Raw genomic sequence first — 8,958 nt, 5'->3', positions numbered from 1 at the left:
AAATTTGCTGGAAAAAAAGCAGTTGAGAGGACGTTTTTTGCTGAGTATCCCTTTAATCATATTCTGCATCACTGAAACTGATGTCCATCCAGCTGCTGAAGAAACGGAAACAACACTTGGCTGCACACTGTGAAATTATGCATATTTCTGCACATGCTCAGGGGATGCAGGTCACAGATGCAGTGTCCTGTCATTTACGCAAGCACTGGTCAGTTTCTGCCTTTCCTATTTTTATATAGACTTACAAATTCACACAACCTTTGCTCTTTTTCCATGTTCAGCCAATAAAAACATGTTTTTCCCTGTTGAAAAGGACTGAAATGTTTTTTTTCAAGGAGAGCTTTTCCGCAGAGTATTTTAAAAAATTAAAATCTAAAAATGCAAATTAATGTTAACGCATGCATATTTTATAATAAATAATTATATACATAAGAAAAAACTCCACATATCCTACTCAAATACCCAACCTATTCACCCTTCTCATGCACTTTCATACTCTTTTTCATACTCATACTCAAAAAATAAATAAATCAGTTAATGTAATTTCATATAGGATTAAGGTAATAATGGCTTCACATGCAGTTATGTAAGTTGATTCAATGGCTACAGGCTGAGGGGATTTAAGAGGATTTGGTAAACATCTCTAGCACTTAGTGTGTTTGTGTCAGTGTCTCACATGCATATGTAAATGGAAGCAATATATGTCATTATATAAGTTATTTTGCATTATAATTGGCTGATGGTTTTATAAGGAAGGCAGTATTACATGAATAGCAATGTAAAAGGATGAAAATTGAGAGAAGATCAGAAAAACAGGATGCATGCATGCATACATGCATTATCTGAGAAAGATGTTGATATTCCCCACTTCAGAGGTCTGATGATCGGATGAATGACTGTTTTGATGATCTGGATGAAAATTCCTTGTCGCAGCTGGAATGCAAAAATACATTTAGCAGCTTACTGAGATCTGTTCCCTTACTTGGATGGGCCAAAACTTAACTTTAGCTGTCAGCATGCACAACCATGTAAAGACACAATGTAGATGCTATAGTTTAAAGGAAGAAGATGATTGAATTCATTTTTACCTCGCATGCAAATTTAAAGTGCCCCTATTATGCCTTTTTTAAGGTTCCTAATATTGTTTTGGGAGTCTCCTACAAGAGCAAGGCCAAAAAACACTTTTGTTTGTCATAATATACATTTAATTTCACCTGAGTTTTCAATGTTTTGTAAACAACTCGTTTGAAGCAGTTCAGAGAATCAGTCTCTCTAAACCCCTCCTTTCCGTGAGCCTACACTGCTCTGATTGGTCAGATCGCCCAATCCTTTGTGAACTGAATGACAGCTATCAATTCGCAAGACATTTTGTATACAATGTATGGACAGAAAAGATAGCATCTATTTTACCGTATCAATTCGAGCCCGAGTCTGAAGTAGTCGATCAACCAGAAACTGATTCGCAATTATGACTGGAGTACGACGTTTCTATATGGTAAGTGTCACCTTAGTTTGCTTTATTTATAAGACATGATAGCAGGTCACTGTTATACTTTATGTGGGTGCACCTGTGGGAACTGTATCAGAATGCCAAGTGAAGCTGAAAACCTCTAACATAAGATAAATATTTAGGCCCGGTAAGCAGGAGAGACACAGACCAAGGGTGTACGTTACACAACATAACATACAAAATTAAGAATTTTGAACGATCGCTAGAAGATATAAACATCATAAATTATTAATCATACTTACAGGTTGAGATTCAGAGGAGCAAGCTGGTCCAAAGAAACTGGGCATTGATCCATATTTTAAGACCAAGCATTAAACTCCCCAAGGTTTGAGATGCAGTCGTCAGTAAAATGACGGGAACACAACAAAAGATTGTACTGCTGTGGTATTGTTGAAAAAATGAATTTTCCCTGGCGTCTGCGCGCAAAATAAGTGGGCGGGCAATATGCTAATGTTTCGTTGTGACGTCACGACGAAACGGCTTAGGATTCGTTTTACAAACTTTCAGTTTTAAAACTTTGCAGGATGTTTTCATTCACTTAGAGCAATGTTACACACCACATGAAAGGTAATTTTTCAAAAATCCATAATAGGGGCACTTTAAAGGTGCAATATGTAATATTTTCTGTCCGCCAGAGGCCTATTCAAAACAAAGGCGTAGCTTGATGATGCCAAGTTTGAGCGTGGAATCTTGGGACATGTGGTCCTCACCTCACAGCCGGTGGAAAACAATTGGGATAAGACTCGGCAAGAAATCATGTTAATGGATGGGATTATTAACGTTACTGTAGTATGAAGCAGAGCAGGACAGAGTGTTGTGGGAGCTGAACGAGGCCGCTGGAGCAATTGCGCAACACACGCTTCACGAGCAGTGGAACTTTTATTATGCCATAGTCGCCGGCACTGCTTCCGCTTTTCCGGGCAAGCATATGAGGTAACATAGCTCTGTTTATTATATTAGATACATTTGAGTGTGTTGAAAATGATGTTATAACATTACTCTGTGCGTTCGCTCGGCAGCCGCTATGAGACACTTGTTACATACTGCAGTGAACTAGATCGATTTTAGAATATCATATTAAATGCTGGATGGCTTGTGTTAATTAATGGCATGCAATTCATTTTAAAACGTATTGTATGATGGAGAAAATTCTGTATTATTGTTACTAAAAATAAAGCTGCATCTGATTATGCTATGTTAGCTACTTCACAAAATAGTGTTTTTCTCTGAGGCATGGTAAAACATGGTACTCACAAAAAATCAAGAAAATTAGATTTAAACAAAAAGACTAACTGTGTTGAGCTATATAACAATAATTAGTTTTCTGTCTACAAATATATCAAAACAGTTGTTCCCTTAAAGCGTCTTTGGTGTTTCCATGGTTTCTACAAAATAAAACCAGAAACCGAGGGTACCGTGGGTATGACGCAATTAACAGGCGAGTCCTCACACGTCCCGGGGCCTTGGTTAAAATTCCAATTTTCTCACGATTTACAAATAGTTATAAACATTTGGGATATTGTTAGTACTCAAGTGAACAAAATATATAACACTGGTCTAGTGGTTTTTGGATATTTTACTGCAAAATTCTTACATATTGCACCTTTAAAACTAAAGGTAACCAAAGAGGAACACACTGTACTGCATATGTGAGTTCAAATGCAAATATAGATATAAATATAGATCTCCCTTCCACCCTGTCCTTTATACAAATACATCAACTCAGACCTGGTCATCAAGTCAAACTTAGATGCTTGATATCTCACCTTTGAAATGTGTGAATTTACACAAACTCTACTTCCTGCTTGTGGTGCTAGCCACATCTGGTGTATTAAATTGAAAAGCTGAGATGACAGGAAATACAAAAACATCTACAGCTGATACCTGAACATCTGAAATCAGCATCTATCTATATAACTCTCACCATGTTCAATTGCATTTTTGTAGCATGAGCATTAAAGCATTCAATCTGCAATGAGAAATATTCACTGGAGCAAAACACGTGACAAGTAGCCCCAGCCTCTTTACTGTATTATTTAAAAGCATACATTCGCTTCACAATTCATGTTCATTTATCCAACCACATTGTATGTTAGTGAAATGTAATTTAAAGTTTGGTGCAACTGATTTAAAAATGTCAGAGCCAGAGGACAGAGTGTTTTGTGTGGAACAAGGTCCATTTGCACCTTTAATAGTAGCTTGTGTAGAAAGCCAAAAAAAGTGTTGGCAGCACATCAGAGAAATGCATTAGCAGATTCACACATATATTTACAGTATTTGGAAGTGTAGGCTTGAAAATCAGCAAAAACTTTGTTCTAACTCTCTCTATTCCTCTATTTTGTCAAAGAAAGGATAAAATGAAACGTGACTGTTGCTCTCTCTTTTCTTTCCCTCTGGTTCCCTTTCTTTGGGACATGTTTTCCTTGCTTCCTCTTTTCTTTGTCTCTTCTTATTGGGAGGCTTTGCTCTGCCTATCTACCTGAGCTCTGCCTTCCACATACATGCTGGGTACAATTAACTGTGTTTTATAACAATGTTATACACATTATTTGTAACCAATTCAAGTGTAACCATAACCGAATACTGTTATTAAAGCTTCTCAATTATTATAACCTATGTGCTAACCAGTTTTGTTCAGTATTAACATTAATGTGCTACCTATTGCAATACAATATCATCACACTTTAGCAATGCTCTCCCACATATTTTGCTATTGTAACTTTGCTTATGTCTGTCATTGGTATAATTAGCAGTGGGTGGTAATATACAAGAAAAGTACAGTTTTATACCATCTTGCTAATAATGTTTCTGTAGTCATTCGGCAATCCTGCATCCTGAACCACTGTAGTGAATCCACCCTTATAGAAGTATTTGTAGGATGTGATATGTTATGACACATGAAAAGACAGAATAATGACAGCCATACATGCAGGCTAAATTTATAGGATCTGAAGCGTTTCTCCACAAAAGGAGAGAAAGACAAGTTGCCGTCTAATATAACACCCAAGTCTTTAAATGTAGAGGATGAAGTAATAGTAGATCCTTCTAGATGCAAATCGTATTCTAAGAGATTCTGTGTACAGGTTTTGGTCCAATAAGTAATACCTCAGTCTTATTCGAATTTAATAGAAGAAAAGTACTAGTTATCCAATATTTTATATCTTTAACACACTCTGTCAACTTGGATAATTTAGAGATTTCATCTGGTCGTGATGAAATATGTAACTGAGTATCATTGGCATAACTGTGGAAACTAAAATGGAAACTCCATGTTTTCTAATAATATTACCAAGAAGCAGCATGTATGTTGAAAATAGCAGAGGGCCTAACACAGACCCTTGTGGCACTCCATAATTTACTGACGTTAATTTGGAGAATTCCCTGTTTAAATACTTTGAATGTGGTAATTTCGTTGCTTTCAATAGAGGATAAAAAAACTCTTGGAAATAAAAATATCTTAATTTGTGCCTGCCATACATGCAGGCTAAATTTATAGGATCTGTAGCATTTCTCCACAAAAGGAGAGAAAGACAAGTTGCTGTCTAATATAACACCCAGGTCTTTAAATGTAGAGGATGAAGTACATCCCTATAGATGCAAATTGTATTCTAAGAGATTCTGTGTACAGGTTTTTGGTCCTATAAGTAATACCTCAGTCTTATTTGAATTTAATAGATGAAAAGTACTAGACATCCAATATTTTATATCTTTAACACACTCTGTCAACTTGGATAATTTAGAGATTTCATCTGGTCATGATGAAATATATAACTAAGTATCATTGGCATAACTGTGGAAACTCCATGATTTCTAATAATATTACCAAGAAGCAGCATGTATATTGAAAATAGCAGAGGGCCTAACACAGACCCTTGCGGCACTCCATAATTTACTGATGTTAATTTGGATAAATTGGATCTGTTTAAATAGACAAAATGGTAACAGTCTGATTGGTATGATCTAAACCATCTTAATGCCTGTCCCTAAGTACCAGTGTAATTTTGTAGTCAATCTAAGAGTATGCCATGATCTATAATGTCGAACGCAACGCTAAGATCAAATAAAACTAGTATTAAGATGCAGCCTTGGTCAGAAGCTAGAAGTAAGTCATTTGTATTTTTAACAAGCGCCGTTTCTGTGCTATGATGGTGAATCTGGACTGAAATTTATTAATATCATTTGAGGAATATTTGAATTAGGTGTGTAATTTGCCAATTCATTTGGATCTAGTTGTGATTTCTTAATGAGAGGCTTAATAACTGCCAGCTTGAATGGTCTTGGGACATGAGAGATACACAGAGATATGATTTCATATGTAGGCCTGAAACTGTAAATGATAGGACTAATGCACTCAGCTGTATTAAGGATGATTAAGGATATTTACTAAGATAATCTATGTTATTTAACAATTTGCCTTCTGTAACTATTAAAAATTAGCCTATTTTTGAAGCCACAAGTGTCCGGAATGACTCACAAAAACACATTCTTTGCAATGACATCCAAAAGTCTGATATTAGCCTGACATTCTGGGAACTTTTTTTCCATTTAAACCTTGAAATAAATAGAAATCAAAAAAATTAAAGATGTTTATGTTTGTTTTCCCAACAAAGTAAAATTATAGTTTGACAGGAAAAAATAGTTATGTGAATTCTTTTGTACAGTCGGTCAGATGTTCTTTCTTTCATTAAATTAAAAGTACAGTAGGACAAACCAAATACTAAAACATTATAAAACATTTTCAATTAAACATTTCACTTAATTGTTATGCTGATAATATAATTTGTATTAGAAAAACTGCATTAAATTAGAAAAGTCTAGTGGTCTCAGACCTTGGACTCTGTTGAATAGCCTTATCTACCAATTTAAAATGCATGTAATAAGGAATCCTCACCAAAATAATTAACTGATATGGATGAAACAGTCCCTGAAATTTAAGTTTCATAAATGAGAAATATGACATAAACAACCAGCCAATGAATAAGACAACCGTACAACAATCTGGGTGAAAAACAACAACAAGGCATTTTAGATATTACATATTGTAACTACCTGGCATCTTGTTATAAAATATAAACTGGCTATTGCTATGCCACCAAATGTTCATTTTAAAAGTCATTACAAATAACTGATTATTGTTCAAATCACCAGGCATGATGGCCAGCTTTGCATCATCTTACCCTGGAAATAGGTCAGTATAAGTTGATGCTTTGATTATACTGCATCTGTATCCTATGTGCTTGCTTTAAAGGTAGCGTTTTTTTCACTATTTAAAGACGGGTGAATAGAGATGAAAAAAGAAATGCAGCACAATAGTTTTCAAGGTCAGCATCATAGTCCATCTGGCCATACATTTGAGAGTGGATGAAAAACCTGTGCTTGCCATTTCATTTTTAACCCTGTGTGAGGGGTTAAAAAGCATGACCTAGAGTATACAGTATATACCTCATGAAAAAGAACCAGTGTGATGCTCTGTTGTAAACAGAAATGCAGTCACTTTTCAGGCACAGACAAATAATTTCTTTCAAACCTTCAATTTTATTCATTGACATGAACAGGCAGCAGACCATTAGACTGCAAGCCACGTTGGATTTCATTACCAGGTTATATAAGGGCCATTTCTGATGTGGTTTCTCTTAGTGACTACTGTGGATTAAGGGCTTCCAAAAATTTTCTTTTGATCAGATCACTGCATTTTTATTTATGTATAAGAAATAGTCAGCCAGTCATTATCATCAATTGTGACTGAAGCACCTTGAAGGGTGCAGTCATTTTGCAATAACGACTACAGATGACTATGCATTATTCCTTTTATTTCATGGCTACTCACCAAATAAAAAAAATAAGTAGACATGAAATTGACAGACTGATTGCTCTCCACTGGAATCTGTTACCCCCGTGTTTCTTATACAAGGAAGTTCTAATATTATTTACGTATCAAACTGGTTAAGATTGTGTAATAAGAACATTATTTTGCATTACCACACACTGTAAACCCGAATAAGTTGGGCTAACTGAAAAAATTTGGGGTAATCTGCTAACATGTTAACAATAGCATGGTATAGCACTTACTAAACAAGTACAGCAACTTAAAACGTGTAACTTACCTGCTCTCAAACTAAGCCACATGCACCACTTGTCACCATGATGGTAACTCTCCAAAAACCCACATTAACAGAAACTCTTCTAAATTAGCATAACAAAACAGTAATCACTACTAAATCTCCCTTACCGTTAATCATGCACCCTTACCATTAACACTTAATTTTAGCATTTACTCTCACTTTCGAGTGCCAGGGGCAAAGTATGCTGGGAAATAGAAATCCCAGCCCAGTTTCAGTTAAACTTAAGTTAGTCTAAATTAAAAGAAATGAGTTCATACAACTCAAAACAATGAAACAGTTCCATTTACTTAAAATATGTCAGTGCTGTGAACTCAAAAGAAAAAGAAAGTTCTAAATACTCATAGCAGTTAATTTAACTTAACTAATTTGTTCAATTTAAGTTTGTCCTACTCAAACCAATTAAGTATTTTGAGTATTCGGGTTTACAGTGCACATCCTAGACAAAAAAAAATGAATAAAAAATAATAAAAAAATAATCCATCACTATGGATGTGGCCACAACCATAGAATTTAAAAAGGGTTGTACATTACCACACAAATTAATGGACACCATTCATAGTCACGAGTTTGGTTGAAAAAGGCTTTCTAGGAAAGAGCACAAAACAACTCTATGAGGACAACAAGACTCAAGTTCAGGAGCTGTCAGCTGACTTACTAAATGAAGCTACCCTTTTTCTAAATGTTGTGGGCGCATCATTGTGGCAAATTCATTTCTTTACGTCATTCTCAGGACCTGTTAAAAAGCTGGTTAGGCTACAATACCATGCATGCAGAAACCTCTTCTAGTGAGTTTCAGCTACATCCACTGTAGACAAATCTTTGTTTTATGGCATGCAGCCACTTTTCTGAAAATTGAGAACTCCTTCCCATAAAGGAAGATATATACATACACTATACTATTCAAAAGTTTGGGGTCAGTAAGATTTTTAAAAAGTTTTTGAAAGGCATTTATTTGATCAGTAAAAACAGTAATATTGTGAAATATGGTTACAATTTAAAATAACTTTTTTCTATTTAAATACATTTTAAAATGTAATTTATTCAAGGAAACTTTAATTTTCAGCATCATTACTCCAGTCTTCAGTGTCACATGATCCTTCAGAAATCATTCTAATATGCTGATTTGCAGCTTAAGAAACATTTATTATCATTACTATTAATGTTGAATATGATATTTCTGTGGAAACTTTAATACGTTTTCAGGATTCTTTGATGAATAGAACGTTCAAAAGAACAGCATTTATTTGCTGTTATTGAAAAATAGATTTTTTGTTAAATCATTTTTTTGTATTCTTTTGACAATTTAATGCATCCATGGTGAATAAT

The sequence above is a fragment of the Ctenopharyngodon idella genome, chromosome 20 (assembly GCF_019924925.1).
Source record: "Ctenopharyngodon idella isolate HZGC_01 chromosome 20, HZGC01, whole genome shotgun sequence".
NCBI lineage: Eukaryota > Metazoa > Chordata > Actinopteri > Cypriniformes > Xenocyprididae > Ctenopharyngodon > Ctenopharyngodon idella.
The sequence above is the reverse complement of the archived record's forward strand: the minus strand, read 5'-3'. Positions refer to the sequence as shown.